Source organism: Lactuca saligna, chromosome 2 (assembly GCF_052625555.1).
Source record: "Lactuca saligna cultivar CGN05327 chromosome 2, ASM5262555v1, whole genome shotgun sequence".
NCBI classification, from domain to species: Eukaryota; Viridiplantae; Streptophyta; class Magnoliopsida; order Asterales; family Asteraceae; genus Lactuca; species Lactuca saligna.
The window spans coordinates 137281428-137298758 of record NC_136418.1 but is presented as its reverse complement, the minus strand read 5'-3'; positions in this window follow the sequence as shown (position 1 = coordinate 137298758).

Here is a 17331-nt window from a genome sequence, read left to right as displayed (position 1 = left end):
TGTGATAAAAAATCATTGAGGATGGTTATATAGCTTTGAGGATACCTTCAGATAAAGATGTTTTTGTGATGAGTTCCTTAGGCATATGGTTCTTCTCTTTAGCTCCATTTGCTTGACATTTTCACTTAAATTTCTATACTAACCAAATCACTCAAAACAAATCAAACGATCCCTTTATACATAAATTAACCAGGATTATAATGCATAATATAGTATAAATAAGCACGATAAAGGAGGCTAGTCGATCAAACCTCCCTAACTAAATAGTTCCAATACAATCACAACTATTAGAATATTCCTCATATTTTTATAAATAATGTAACATCTGTGTCCTCAAGGTATGGAATTTTAATTGAATTATGAGTTTTCAGTGGGTTACGATGTGGGGGAAACATTGTCACGATATGACGTGACTTCAAGAGACGTGAGTCTCATTTAAGTGTCACGGCGTGACACCATGTTTGCCACTACATGACAATTGATCAAGGGTAAACCCTAATTTCCGGACTTAGGCCCTATTTAAAGGAAGTGAGGGCTAGGGTTTTCTCCACCCTCAGCCTCAATCACCTCCTAAACACACGTATCCACCACATAAGTTAAGTAACCCGCACACCCTGGTTGAATATACTGTCGAGCTCTGGCTGCAGAACAAAACCCTGAACCCATCCTGGTGCCCTCTCCATAGATAACCAGCTCTTCCCCACTTGGGGTTCGAACTACCACACGTTGGCCCTTACAATCAATCATCGCACCGAACCGGCTCAGTCAATCCACACCCACAATCACGCAAACATCTCCCATGCGGATAGGGATCATATTGATCGGATAAGGCACCCTGAAAATCTCTAGAACACAACCCTGATACACTAACGATGTATAAACCCCATGTTCGTTGGCGATAGAAACTCACAATAGACATTCCAACTTCCGAATAGGCATATCAAACTCTCTACTGAACGATTAAGATATAAAGGACCGAATCGCACCCGAGTCAAACAACACTAGAGCGGGAAAAGAGTTCACTAGGAACGTACCTAATAGAGGCAAAAAGATAAGCATAACATAAAGAATAATGGAAATAAACATATCAGTCATAACATCTGGAGCAGCTCTGGCCTCCTCAACAGTGAGTTGGAAAGCACGACCTTGAACCCTCGGGGGCTCTACCCTGCCCTGACTCCCATCAGTGGTCCTCAAAGTAGTTGGCGTTGTAGCCTGTGCCGGCCTAGCAGCAAGTGAGGGATAATTAGCCTTAACATGGCCAACCTGGTCACAATGATAACAAATCCTAGAAGTGAGTGATGGGGACTGCAAGCGTAAATCCCTTTCCATATGGCCCTGACGGCCACAATTATGGCACCCAGAAGGTGATCGGCAAGCACCCTAATGAACCTTGCCACACTTCCTACAAGTGCGGCCCCTCCAAGCGCCAGATCTGACACCAATGGTCTTAAAATGCTTTGGCACACGCTGCGATTACGTCGGGGCTAGTCTTTGCTCCCTCGTCTGCAAATCAATCTCAATCTCACGCCACCTGGTGCCCTCCTGCATCTCCAACAAAGAACCATAGCGTTGGGTGGAAACAAACTGTCTAATCTCCGTCTTGAGCATTCTTAAGTAACGGGTCATTTGAGTCTGCTCAAATGTAGAAAACTGTAACATCCCGACTCCCAAGTATAATATTTATATATTTATTTATGAGTTGAGTGAGCAACTCAACGAGTGGGTGCCCCAACTCGTCGTGTAGAGACGAATTGACATTGTGGGTTTTACAACCAACTCGGCGAGTCGGAGAGACCAACTCGACGAGTTGGGTCTATGAGAAGAAACCCTAAGTCTCTGAGGTTGGTTCCTATTTAAAGGACCGTAATCCCTCATTTCTGCCTCACCAACCACCTTACTCCACTGAGTGAAACCATAACTATCTAAAGTGAGATAAGAGAGAAAAGAGAGTTAATCTTGGGCATTTTGTGATCTTTTAGAAGAGAAGAGAGAAGAATCACATCAAGGAACGAGAAGGGACTGTTGGATATGGTGTTATGTCATCCATAGTTTCTGTTGAAGGTAAAAAATCTCCACCATTCTCATTATGTTGATTGGATCTCATGATTATGGAGTTTTAGGGCTAATTCCATACTTCCTTGAGATTGTGAGTGTGTTGAGCTTACCAAATGATTGAGACTTCATATCTAGACCTTGTGAGGTCCCTAGATTCCAAGGGTCCTAGCTGTATTCAGCTATAGAATAGCCTATACGCTTAAAACCCTAAATGGGATTTGTTTTGGCATTTCAAGCCCAAAGTGCCATGCATGGACGTAAAGATTATGGCTTTACATGGTATCTCAGGCTTGGGAGGCTAGATCTAGAGTTTGGGGTTATAGATCCGCCTTAAAACGTCTAAATGAGAACATAGACTGAATGGACTCGCCGATTCGATGAGCTGACTCGACGAGTCGGCTAGGGTTTTCCCCGATGAGTCTGGACATGAATAACTCTGCGACTTGATGAGACAACTCAACAAGTTAAGTTGGATTTTTGCGACATTTGTGAAGAAACGATGGGACCTGGTGACTCACATAGATGTACTCAGGGAGTCGATTCAACATGGACTGTTGACTCGAGTGTTGACTTATGTTGACTTTAGGGTTTGGTCAAGACAAGGATGGTGGGGACCATGGAGGGGTAAAATGATCTTTTACCAATCCCACGAGTATGAGAGAGAAAATAGCACTTGGTTTATTTAGAGTTGTTATTGGAGTATTAATTAGAGATAATCATCATATGTGTTAGGCGTAGGCTAGATCGGTGATTCATGTACGAGGTTTACTTGCTTGCTTGCTTACGAGGTGAGTCTTCTCACTATACTTACCTATAGTGGTAATCTTTGTGTGACCGGAGGGTCTTATGTGCTTATATTGAGTATTGTGATATTCTGCATTAGTTCTTTGTGATTTATGATGTGTATTATTCTGAGCTTACTAAGTTAGGATCGAAGGGTCCACCCGAGTTGTGGGACCAGAAGGTCCACTGAGACACATTGACCGGAGGGTCTTACTCGAGCATTGCCATAAGAGGCTAATGAGAAATGTGTTCTATTTTGGGGAACTCACTAAGCTTCGTGCTTACCGTGTTATGTGTTATGTGTTTCAGGTACTTCTAAGGATTACGGGAAGGCGCCGGCTTGATTGAACACATGAGACTAAGTTATGAGGATCCTGGATTTTTTTTATGGACATGTTTTTGGTAATTTTGTGTTTTGGGAATTCTATGATTGTGTTAATGGGATTAACGTGATTTTTAAATGAAAATTTTGTTTGAAATTTTACGGTGTTACAAGTTGGTATTAGAGCCTTGGTTTGAGGGATTCAGGTGTACTTTCGGGTGTGTCTAGACTCAAACCGAGTATTTGAGAAAAAATTTCAAAGGAAATAATTTTTCTAAAACGAGAAAGAGTTTTAAGAGAAAAAAAATTGGAGCAGTGTGTACAATCAGCCAGATCCCGAACGGTGATTTCCCAAAATACCCTTACATATTTGTGTTGTGAGATATTTATGAGATATTAGGGATGCATGCTAGAGGATAGGCTATGTATTTCATATTTAGGGCTAGAGTTTCCTGATTTGTGATGCCTTAGCCTATGAGTTGTTACTATCTGTTATTTTCCTTAAGTATATACTAAGTAGAAGTATCTAGCATGTTTTACTTAGAAAGAGTTCTGAGTCGAGGGATAATCTAGGAGAGAGACCTAGATTAGCATCTAAGGGGTCTACTAAGAGAGTTGTCTATTATCTATGAGATATCAGTACGTATGAATTGGGATCCTAGGAGGAGGACTTGGGGTGACTACAGGTTGGTGTGGAAGGTAGTATTGGGCCCGTACTACTGAAAGCACCAGATCTGTATGCAACCCAAGTAAGAATCTTTAGGGTGCTAAGGAGCATGTATGGACGGGGAATCGAGTGTGAGTATGCTCGAATGAGTCTCTGATGATTTTTGTGTTGTGTTTTAGAGAAATCATGGTGCGTACACGCCACAACCATGGGAGCAGTGGGACCAGTGATGAGGAGATTTGCAAGATGATTCATGAGGAGGTGGCCGCAGCCATTCGAGAGGCGATACCGGAGATGTTTGGGTCTATTAAGACCACACTGATTGAGACATTTGGCAAGCGATATGTTGCTATTACTGAGGCGGTGCATGTTGTAGCCATCGTAGGTTTCACAGCTGCTAGGCCACAAAGAGGTGACTCATTGTTATTCTGGAAGTTCATTAACACGAAGCCACCAGAGTTTGACGAGACATAGGATCTGATTGCTGCCATGATATGGATCTCTGACATTGAGGGATTCTTTTATACGTGTTCATGACCAGATCATTTGAGACTTCGGTTTACGCTAAACCAGCTTCGCTTGGGAGCAAAGGACTGGTGGAAGTTTGTGACTACCAGTTTACTCCTGCAGACCATGTTACAGTTACGTGGGAGGGATGATGGGTTTTGAGCATTCTAACACTTCCTAAGTGTACATGCAACCCTAATAACCTTGGATCTATGTTTGTCTAATTTGTCATGCAAAGTTGATTTCCAAGGTTATATTCCTATCTAGCATACATGGGGAACAATTTTAACATAAAGTATAGATAGAATAACTTACCTTGTTGTTGCTTGTGTTCCTTGAAACCTTGTGAGCCTAGCACCCCAAGTGTGATGCCTCAAATGCTTCACACAACACCAAATGCTCTTGGAAGAACTTATGTGAGAACACTCACTTCACAAAATCGGCCAAGCCCTCTATTTCTTAGTATGTCCGATTTGGGAGGAGATCATGTTACTTATATAGTGTTGACACACCTAGGGTTAAACCCTAATGTGTCATGACTCTTCATTTCCATGACCCATGGGTTTGTAACTCCCATGGAGCATCCATGGAGCATCCTATGGGTGGAACCCAACTTGATGATCCATGGAGCCTTTTAGCCCACTATACAAGATATGGATGATTTACTTAATCAACCCATATATTTAATTAGTTATCTTTTGATCACTTAATTAATTCTAAATTGATTCTTGATCAAACTAATCAAATAATATTATTAATATATTAGAACTTATAATATATTAATAATCTCCAAGCGTTATTTCTCTCATTTAGTCTATCCAATTGCATGGTGCCATGCAACCCAAATGGACCATGCCGGGTCGGGTCAAGTACATACCAGAAATAGTTATGGACTTAGACACCTTATCCAACAGTCTCCCACTTGGATAAGTCTAGTAACTATTACTACAAGTATGACTTCAGGAACCGATCGGCAATCGTAGATCTTTACAAGGTTTCTCGAAACTTGAGAAGATGATGGTACGCCATTTAAGATAAGTGATCATATAATCCTCTGTTCTAGATATCAGTCGGACAAATACATGGAACAATGTCTTACTTATTATCCAACATTTGTTTCCCGATTTCCGATTTGTTTGACAAAGAACTTTATTGAACACATCAATTTAGTTCTGACCGGGCTCGGTACATAGGTCAAAACAAAATCATCGAGGGGCCCAGATATCAGCTTCTAATCCAAGAAGGAACAGATAAACTTCGACTCATATGTTTGTTCTACTACTCATTGAATTACACACAAGAGCACGATTTTATAACATCGAGTTACCAATGCGTTTTTCGTACAATCAATGCACAACCAAATCGTAAGTAACAAATCATATCTCTAGGTTTAAAGACTTATATGATATTACCGTCTCACGATCACTCGAGATAGAATTCCATGAAGTGATTCCAGTGAGCGTGGGTTGGGTCCAATGCTCAGAACTTATGAGCACTCATGATTGTTGTAGCCTTGTCCCAGACCTCTACAACCAAACATGACAGTCTTGATTCATACCTACTTCCGACATATGACCGACTGTGGAGGTTTGAATAATATGTTATACCAAACAAAATTATTCTGGAAGTCAAAACATGCAAAAGAAATATAGTAAACGATCGACAAGAGATAGCAACACTTTACTCATAAATAAAACACTTTTATTCATCATCAAATGTCAATTACACTTTACAAATTTCGAAATTATCTAACTACTAAATTTAATATCATCCTTCAGCCCTATGCTCCGAGCATGCTGGAGATGCTTAACCCGAGTCAGTCCCTTCGTGAGGGGATCTGCCGGATTCTCATCTGATGATACCCTCTTTGCCACGAGGAGTCCTTCTTCGATCCGATGTCTGATGAAATGGTATTTTCTGTCGATGTGTCTGGATCTCCCGTGATCCCTTGGTTCCTTGGCTAAGGCAACAGCACTTTCACTATCACAGAAAATTTCCATCGGCTCTTTAATAGCTGGTACAACTCCAAGTTCTCCAATGAAGTTCCTCAGCCATAACGCCTCCTTTGCTGCTTCGCTAGCTGCAATATACTCTGATTCACAAGTAGAATCTGCCACTGTCTCTTGCTTGGAATTCTTCCAAGAAATTGCTCCTCCATTTAGGGTAAAGACCCAGCCCGACTGAGAGCGGAAGTTATCCCTATCAGTCTGGAAGCTAGCATCACTATACCCTACAACTCTCAAGTCATCACTCCCACCGAGGGTAAGGACCCAGTCCTTAGTCCTTCGTAGGTACTTGAGAATATTCTTTACCGCAATCCAGTGTGCCTTGCCAGGGTTCCCCTGAAACCTGCTAACCATGCTCAAGGCAAAGGCTACATCAGGTCGAGTACACGTCATAGCATACATGATCGAACCTACAGCCGAAGCATAAGGTATTCGACTCATTTCTGCTATCTCAGCCTCAGTGCTAGGGCTTTGTGTCTTACTCAACTTGGCGCTACTCTGGATGGGTAACTCTCCTTTCTTGGAGTCTTGCATTCTGAATCTCTTCAGAATCTTCTCCAAGTAGGTACTTTGACTAAGTCCAATTAGTCTTTTACTCCGATCTCTCAAAATCCTTATCCCCAAAATATAGGCAGCTTCACCAAGGTCCTTCATAGGGAAACACTTTCCAAGCCAGGACTTTACTTCCTGCAAGGTTGGAATGTCGTTTCCTATGAGTAGTATGTCATCCACATACAATACCAAAAAGCTAACTATACTCCCACTAGCCTTGACATATACACAAGATTCATCTTCACTCCTAGAAAAGCCAAATTCCTTGACCTTTTCATCAAAGCAAAGATTCCATCTGCGAGGTGCTTGCTTTAGTCCATAAATGGACTTCTCAAGCTTACACACTCTATTAGGGTACTCGTTATTGACAAAACCCTCTGGCTGACTCATGTAAACATCTTCAGCCAACTTTCCATTAAGGAAAGCGGTTTTGACATCCATTTGCCAAATTTCATAGTCATGAAATGCAGCTATGGCTAACAGAACCCGAATAGACTTAATCTTGGCTACCGGAGAAAAGGTCTCATCATAGTCCACTCCAGGAATTTGAGAGAATCCCTTTGCAACCAGTCTAGCCTTATAAGTGTGTACTTTACCATCCATGTCGGTCTTCTTCTTGAAGACCCATTTGCACCCTACAGTCTTTCGACCTGGTACATTCTCAACCAAGTTCCAAACTTGATTATCATACATGGATTGTATCTCGCTATCCATAGCCTCTTTCCATTTGGCAGACTCGGGACCCGCCATGGCTTCCTCGTAGCTGTTAGGGTCATCTTGACTTACTAGTGTCTCATCACTAATAAGTGTCTCACCTTCTGCAGTAATATGGAATCCATAGTAATGCTCAGGTGCACTCCTAACTCTCGTGGAACGCCTCAGAGGTACAGATTCGTCAATTGGCTCAACAGGAGTTTCCTCCTCAAGTTGAGGGCTAGAGTTTGAAGTTCCTTCACCACTTGACTCTTGAATTTCTTCAAGATCAACTTGCCTCCCACTGTCTCCTTGGCTTATAAACTCTCTTTCTCGAAAGACTCCTCTTCTTGCTACAAAGACCACATTGTCACTAGGTCTGTAGAAGAGGTAACCAAAGGATTGCTGTGGGTAGCCGATGAAAATACACCTCTCGCTTCGGGGTTCGAGCTTATCATGAGTCTCGCGTCTCACGAAAGCCTCGCATCCCCAAATCTTGATGTGGTCTAGTTTAGGTACTTTACCAGTCCACATCTCGTGAGGAGTTTTGGCAACTTTCTTTGTAGGGACTAGATTAAGGATATGGGCGGCAGTCTCTAAGGCATACCCCCAGAATGAGATTGGTAGCGAAGCTCGACTCATCATGGAACGAACCATGTCCAACAAGGTTCGATTACGCCTCTCAGCCACACCATTCAACTGCGGTGTCCTGGGAGGTGTCAATTGTGAGACAATCCCACATTCCTTTAGATAGTCGAGGAACTCTGAACTAAGATACTCACCACCTCGGTCGGATCGAAGCATCTTAATGTTCCTGCCCAATTGATTCTCGACTTCCTGTTTAAATTCCTTAAACTTCTCGAAAGTCTCTGACTTATGCTTGATTAAGTAGACATATCCATATCTACTGTAATCATTAGTAAAAGTCAAATAATAACGATTAGCATCTCTTGTGGCATGTTTGAATGGTCCACACACATCCGTGTGTATAAGGTCCAACAAACCTTCACCCCTTTCACACGAGCCTGTGAAGGGTGACTTTGTCATTTTTCCAAGTAAGCATGATTCGCAACTATCATTTGACTTTAGATCAAACGACTCCAAGACTCCTTCCTTTTGGAGTTGGCCTATGCGTTTCTTGCTTATATGTCCAAGACGACAATGCCATAATGATGCTTTATCCAAGTTATTATTATTAGTAGAATCAATACACAAAACATTATTTCCTAAGTTATCTACAATAGATACAGCTTCATACACACCATCACAAGGTAATGCTTTAAAATAAAGTACATTATTAAAGAAAGCATTAATCGAACCAACTTCATTATCAAACGAAAAGGTGAAACCTTGTTTGTACAATGCATGAAAGGAAATAATATTTCTTGCCATTTCTGGCGAATAACAACATTTATTCAAATCTAAATTTAACCCACTACTTAGCGATAAAGTATAAACTCCAATCTTGGTGACAGGTGTAACTTTCCTATTCCCCATGATTAAGTTTATTCTTCCTTGCTCCACATTCTCACTTCTTCCTAGTCCCTGCAAGTCACAACAAATATGAATACCGCAACCTGTATCAAGGACCCAAGATTTCGAATGGGGTGAGTTATTAGAAATGATAGTGTAAATACCTGCATGGTTGGGTTTGACTTTCCCATCCTTCACATCTTGCTGGTACTTTGGGCAGTTTCGTTTCCAATGAGCTTTTTCATGGCAATAGAAGCATTCAGCCTCTTTTGGGTCAGAAGAAGGAGTAATGAAACCTTTCTTGGTTCCACTTGAAGAAGAGCCATCAAGGGTCCGAGCCTTGGTACCCTTTGAAGATCTCTTCCTCTTCCTCCCTCGACTTTGCCCGATTGCCAAGACCGGAGTTGAGTCTGGAGTAGGAGTGATAGCAACCGACTTCCCCTTAAGACCTGTTTCTGCGGTCTTGAGAAGTCCCTGAAGTTTGCTGAGGGTGACCTCTTCCTTGTTCATGTGATATGTCATGCGGAATTGATCATAGCACGATGGTAAGGAGTGCAAAATGATATCTATTGCAAGCTCCTCAGGGAAGTTCACAATGAGCTTCAACAAACGATCCACATACCTTTGCATTTTCTGCATGTGGCTCGTGACGGACTCTCCGTCCTTCATCATGGTTGTTATCATGGAGCAGATGACTTCGTACCTCTCTTGTCGCGCACTTTGATGGTATCTTTCCATCAAATCTTGGTGCATTTCATAAGGGTAGAAGTCTTCATAAGACTTTTGGAGTTCAGCTGTCATGGTGGCTAACATGATGCAAGCCACCTTGGTTGCATCTCTTTCATGAGTATGAAAGTCAGCGATCTCCTGGGGAGTTGCAGTGGACTCGTCAATTTCCTTAAGCTCCTTGTCAAGGACATATTCTTTGTCCTCGTAGCGGGTAATCATCCTGATGTTTCTGATCCACTTATTGAAGTTGGATCCATCAAAGGTGACTTTCCCACATAGACTCATAAGAGTAAAGGAGCCATTAGGATTCGAGCCAGAAGCATTAGTTGAAGACATCTGAAAAAGAAGAACAAGTTTAGTTTAGATTTAAGAGAGTCCTTAATAAAACACCCAAATGTAATATTAAGGCTAGGATCCAATCACAATATAATATAACTTAGAAGAGGTATGTCGTAATCTAAGCTATACCATATTTGAAAGGTAGGTGAATGACGATTCACCAATTTCCACCACGAAAACCGAAATATTAAATATTTAGTTTTTATTGGTTTTAGAAATTCCTAGATTCTTTGAGATCCAATGAACTTTTCAAAGGCATGTTTCAATCTCGGGAGTGCCCTCCAGGTTTTGTGACTGGGATGCCGAGGATCATAAAACGAGGTGTGAAGTAACCATGCAAATCACTTGGTACCCTTAAATTTTATCACTCAATCGATGTGCCGGTAAACCACACACGCTCCACCGATACTATAATAAACCTTAAGTCACCCTTTACCTACCTTGTTAAGTCCAAGTTAGTGTGCCGGTTAACCACACACGCTCCACCAACGACTCAGACAAAGTGTAAAGTGTAATTTCATGGATTAGCACCTTATTCACATTTTTCCTAAAGTAACTAAGATTGAGAATTTAATAAAACGTTTAGTTACTTTATATATTCATCATACTTTGAATGAGAATTTATAAGTCCTTGTCTTACCCGTTCGGCTAACGACCCTCCACCAGTCAAGCAAGCGGTGGGTGAGAATATACACCCATTAAGTCACCATTTTATAGGCAACAACCTTATACCCACCTTATAGACCGGCTTCGTGAATGAGGCGTACTAGCGGTAAGACGACTTGTTCTTATACATATATATATAATTATTAAATCATCATAATATAAGTATAAGGGTTGAATTTTAACTTTTAAAATTCTAGGGGTTGGAACTAAAGTTTTAACTTAACTTTACTTGTTCCAAAACTTGAGGGAAAGTTTTGTAACTTTCAAAACTTTTCATTTCTTGTAACTTATGAGTTTAATAGAGTCATAAAATGAAGACTCTTCATTTTTTATAACTCTTGTGTTTTCGTAATGGTTTTAACTCAAGTGTGACTCTTGGTTTTCCATAACTTAAGGATAAGTTATGAACTCCATTAAAACACATTATGATCAAGAATTAAACTACCAAATAGGTTACAAATAATTCCTATGATCATCTAAAACATCATAAGAACAAGAACATGAATATGAACACAATCAAAAAATTACATAAAACTTTGTAATTTTGATAACTAGTTGTTGTAAATGAATTAGCAAGACATTACACCACCAAAAACAAGTTTACATTTACTAAAACAGTTTAGGGTAATGTTTCTAATTCATTTTCCAGCAACTGAATCGAAATTCTGCACTCATTCGACCCTACTCGCCGAGTGCATGAACATGACTCGCCCAGTTGGTTGAAGATACACATGGACTCGACGAGTCCCCCCTATAGACTCGACGAGTCCATTCGCAGACAGAAAATTTTCGTTTCTGTTTTTCAACTTTTAAGCACAAATAAGAACAAACAAGCCTAGGCTCTGGTACCACTGATGGGTTTTGAGCATTCTAACACTTCCTAAGTGTACATGCAACCCTAATAACCTTGGATCTATGTTTGTCTAATTTGTCATGCAAAGTTGATTTCCAAGGTTATATTCCTATCTAGCATACATGGGGAACAATTTTAACATAAAGTATAGATAGAATAACTTACCTTGTTGTTGCTTGTGTTCCTTGAAACCTTGTGAGCGTAGCACCCCAAGTGTGATGCCTCAAATGCTTCACACAACACCAAATGCTCTTGGAAGAACTTATGTGAGAACACTCACTTCACAAAATTGGCCAAGCCCTCTATTTCTTAGTGTGTCCGATTTGGGAGGAGATCATGTTACTTATATAGTGTTGACACACCTAGGGTTAAACCCTAATGTGTCATGACTCTTCATTTCCATGACCCATGGGTTTGTAACTCCCATGGAGCATCCATGGAGCATCCTATGGGTGGAACCCAACTTGATGATCCATGGAGCCTTTTAGCCCACTATACAAGATATGGATGATTTACTTAATCAACCCATATATTTAATTAGTTATCTTTTGATCACTTAATTAATTCTAAATTAATTCTTGATCAAACTAATCAAATAATATTATTAATATATTAGAACTTATAATATATTAATAATCTCCAAGCGTTATTTCTCTCATTTAGTCTATCCAATTGCATGGTGCCATGCAACCCAAATGGACCATGCCGGGTCGGGTCAAGTACATACCAGAAATAGTTATGGACTTAGACACCTTATCCAACAAGGGATTCACACAATTGTTCTGAGATGAGTATGCTCCCCAGATGGAGAGGGAACGTTTGGCATAGGAGTTTCGATCTCTCAAGCAGAAGATAGAGCCAGTTAGTGAGATTACGAGGATGTTCCACGAGAGGGCGTTGTTCTGCCCCGAGCATGTGTCCACTAACTAGGAATGCGTGATTTGATATTTAAGCATCTTGAGGAGAGATATTCGAGAGTTAGTGGTGAACTCATCATACTGGATATTGGCTGAGCTTCATACCAATGCCAGGCGGAGGGAGATTGAGCTAGAGGTATAGACCAGAGAGGAGGATGAGTCTCGGGGTAAGGATAGAAGACCAGTGCAGTCACAGCCAGCGACGAAGCGGGCTAAGCCCGATGATGCGAGAGTCGAGGTCCAGAAGCACCGCACTTGTGGCATGTGCGGAAAGAGTCGCGAGGGATCATGTTGAGTAGGGATTTGTTACAAATATGGCAAAGAAGGGCACATAGCAAAGGATTGCCCCAAGGGGTTTGCAGTTTGCTTTCACTGTAACCAGACCGGCCATCGGAAGGTCGAGTGCCCTCAGCTTATTCAGGGGTCAACACAGGGTTCTGCGCCTACTGTTTTGCATGTTACTGATAGTCGGCCAGCAAAGGTCAAGACACTGAGGGTTTGTGGGAGAGCCTTTCAATTGACAGCAGAAGAGATCCGTGCAAAACCTTATGTCGTGGCCGGTATGTATTTCCTTATTTATATTATGTTGAGATTTGTTATGCTTATATTGTGTTGTGTAAAGGTACCTTTCTTGTGTGTTCTATACCTGCTTTGGTGTTATTTGACTCGGGTGCGATTCGATCCTTCGTATCTTTAGCTTTTAGTTGTCACAACAGTATCCGACGTGAGGCGTTAAGTCGTCCTCTGAGGGTTTCTAAGGCCGAAGTGCATACGGTTTTTGCTACTGATGTAATTCGAGGGTGTGTACTAGAGATTTTTGGTGTTGGGTTCCCGATAGACCTGGTACCGATCACGATGGGCGATGTCTGTGTCATAGTGTGCATGGATTGGTTGAGTCGGTTCGGAGTTGTGATTGACTATGAGCGTTAGATGATGACCATACGAGACCCAAGTGAGGGAGTTCTTACGGTGTATGGCGAGGGTACCAGATCTGGATCAGCTTTCTGCTCTGCTGCCAGAGCGAGGTAGAGTCTACAGTATAGTTGTATAGGCTTTTTGGTGTATGTGATGGATACGTGGGTTGCTATAGAGAGACCAAGTTCTATCGCTGAGGTTCCGATAGTGTGCGAGTTTCTGGATGTTTTCCCCAAGTAGTTACCGGGTGTGCCTCCCAAGAGGCAGGTGGAGTTCCGGATTGATTTAGTTCCAGGTTCGGCACCTATTGCCAAGGCACCTTATCGCCTTGCACCACCTGAGATGCAGGGGTTATCCTCATAGCTTCAGGAGTTGTTCGGCAAGGGTTTTTTCAAGTCAAGTAGCTCACTATGGGGAGCATCGATCCTTTTTTTCAAGAAAAAAGATGGTTCACACTAGATGTGTGTTGATTACCAGGAGCTGAACAAGCTGACGGTCAAGAACCGTTATCCACTACCAAGGATCGACAACTTATTCGATCAGTTGCAGGGGACATCTTTGTTTTCCAAGATTGATTTGAGGTCTAGATATCATCAGATGAGAGTTTACGAGGAGAATATCTAGAGGACGGCCTTTAGGACTCGTTATGGGCACTACGAGTTTGTGGTGATGCCTTTCGGACTCACCAACGCACCGACAGCATTCATGGATCTCATGAATTGGGTGTGCAGGCCCATGTTGGATCGATCGTTGATCGTGTTCAAAGACAATATTCTGGTGTACTTGAGGTCCAAAGAGCAGCACGAGGAGCCTCTTTGAGAGATTCTTGGAGTATTGAGGACGGAGACGCTTTATGCCAAATTCTCCAAGTGTAATTTATGGTTAAGAGAGGTCCAATTCCTAGGACACCTCGTTAATCAGAATGGGATATTGGTCGACCCAGACAAGATTGAGGTAGTTATGAGATGGGAGAAGTTGAGATGCCCGTCCGAGATCAGGAGTTTTATGGGTTTGGCCAGCTACCGTCGGAGGTTTGTCAAAGATTTCTCCAAGATTTCTGTTTCTCTCACCCGAATGACCCAAAAGCGTGTTACTTTTGCCTGGGGCTTGAGCAGTAGACCTCATTTGAGACTCTTCGCTAGAGATTCTGCGAAGCCCCAATATTAGCCCTCCCCGAGGGAGTGGAGGAATTTGTAGTTTATTATGATGCTTCTATATTTCGGATGGCCGCGGTGTTGATGCAGAGGGGACATGTGATAGCATATGCAGCGAGGCAGCTAAAGCCTCATGAGATGAGGTATCCCACCCACGATTTGGAGCTAGGGGCGGTGGTGTTCGCCATCAAGATCTGACATCTCTATCTGTATGGATTCCGGTGTACCATATATACGAACCACAAGACCCTAAAGTACCTCATGGATCAGCCCAACCAGAATATGAGATGGAGGAGTTGGTTGGATGTAGTGAAAGACTATGACTGCGAGATCTAGTATCATCCAGGCAAGACGAATATGTTATTCGATGCCTTGAGCTTTAGAGCAGCGAGTGCTCCGATCTTATATGTTTGTATGAGGTTGAAAGTGATGACTCCAGTCTTAGATACCATTTGAGAGGCTCAGGTGGAGGCCGTGAGACCGGAAAAATGCAAGAAGGAGCGGGTGATCGGATAGGTTTATGAGTTTGAGATGGATTGTCGGAGGCTTATGACTTTCCGTGGGCGGATTTGGGTGCCCTATACGGGTGGAGCTTGACGCATACCGATGGAGGAGGCACATAGATCGAGATTCTTGATCCACCCAGGAGCCACTAAGATGTATTTGGATCTTAAGAGAGAATACCAGTGGCTTTGTATGAAGAGGGATGTGGCATGGGTAGTTGAGAGGTGCTTGACCTATCGTGGGGTTAAGGCAGAGCATCAGTATCCACATGGACCGTTACAGCCTCTAGAGATTCCCCAGTGGAAGTGAGAATAGATTTCCATGGATTTTATCACCAAATTACCGAGAACCGCTCGGGGTGTTGACACGATATGGGTGATTGTGGACCGGTTGACAAAGAGTGCTCACTTCCTTACTATCAGTGAGAGCTCTTCTGAAGAGAAATTGGCTGAGATTTATGTGAGAGAGATGGTTGCGTGACATGGAGTGCTGACATCAATAGTGTCAGATCGAGATGTGCGTTTTACTTTCAGGTTCTTGAAGAAGTTTTAAGAGGAGTTGGGTACCCGATTGCACTTCAGTACCGCATACCACCCACAAACAGACAGGCGGGGTGAGCGGACGATAAAGACGCTTGAGGACATGTTGTGTGCATGTGTTATGGACTTTGGTGGAAGTTAGGACACTTATTTGCCCTTGGCTGAGTTTTCTTACAACAATATCCAGCATTCCAGTATTGATATGCCTCCCTTAGAGCTCTTATATGGGAGGAGGTTTTAGAATCCCATATGTTGGGGAGAGGAAGGGCAACGAGTGATGGGTGGCATTGATATAGTGCTAAAAATGACTGAGGAAATTCAACATGTAAGACAGAGGTTACTGACAGCCTAGAGTCTCCAGAAGAATTACGTAGACCAGCGACGATCCGTGCTAGAGTTCCAAGTCAGATATTTGTCCTCCTAAAGGTATCCCTGTGGAAAGGGGTGATCCGATTCAGGAAGCGGGGAAATTTGGGTCCTAGATATATTGGTTGTTTTAGAGTGACTTCCAGAGTAGGGAAAGTAGCTTGTCGGTTAGAGCTACCTGCAAAGTTTAGTCAGATTCAAAACAACTTCAACGTGTCTCAATCGAGGAAGTGTGTAGCCGATGAGATGGTGTTGGTAATGTAAGCAAAGTAATGAACAACCATTTCATTAGAAAGAAATTGTTTACAATGTGTGTGTTCACAAAACATAGAGTACATAAGCAAATTACAAAACAAGACTTGGAGCTATACTGCTCCATCTTCTGAATTCCCAGCGCGAGTACCTATCTACTAGTTCCCTGAGAATACAAGTTATTTGAAAGAGTTTATCAGCAATTCAGATGGTGAGTTCATAAGATTTTAGCAATGTGAGTAAGTTTTAGAAAGTTGTTGTAAAATGTAGTTGCAAAATGTAGTAAGTTGTAAGTTATGTTTAGAAATGTTCGCCTGTTCCTCCAGAAAATCCTATATTTCCTACTTTGGTGAAAGATAAGTAAAAATGAATCTACAATCATTTCTATGAGTACTAAATGGATACAAGTTATATAAAACTCAGAGTAAACAAGCAATCAATTGTATGTATCTGCCCTAAACCCACAACCAAACAAGGAACATGGAATGAGGGGGATGACACACATCTCATTGGTTGTTAGATCCTTGTTGTATATAACCCTGGTGTATTCCTTTGGTACTCACGAAGTTAACTGTAATAGTTCCTTTATAATTTATGAAAAGATTCTTTAAGAAAACCCTTATTTCTTATAATAAAATAGTAACCACAATGGTTCCTTCTATAATCACTTAGTTTATACTAGCTATATATAATCAAATATCGAACAGGTAGTTAATTGTGTGAATCTGCCCTAATCCCACAACCAAACAAGGAACAAGGAATAAGGTGGAAGGCACACATCCAACTACCTATTGTATTTTAATTATATATAACCTTCGATGTATAAACTAAGGTATTATAGAGTTAACTACCTACGGTCCTTTAAATGGTGTTTAATAAAATGGATTAAACCCTTTACTGGTAAGTTTCTAGTTTTGCATATCCAAAGTTCTGATTTGAAAAGTATGTTTTGTATTAGAAAATTGTGCATTGAATTTGTGTCCTATGACCTGACCCATACCTAGTCCCCCTTATGATGACTTAATGTATACTGAAA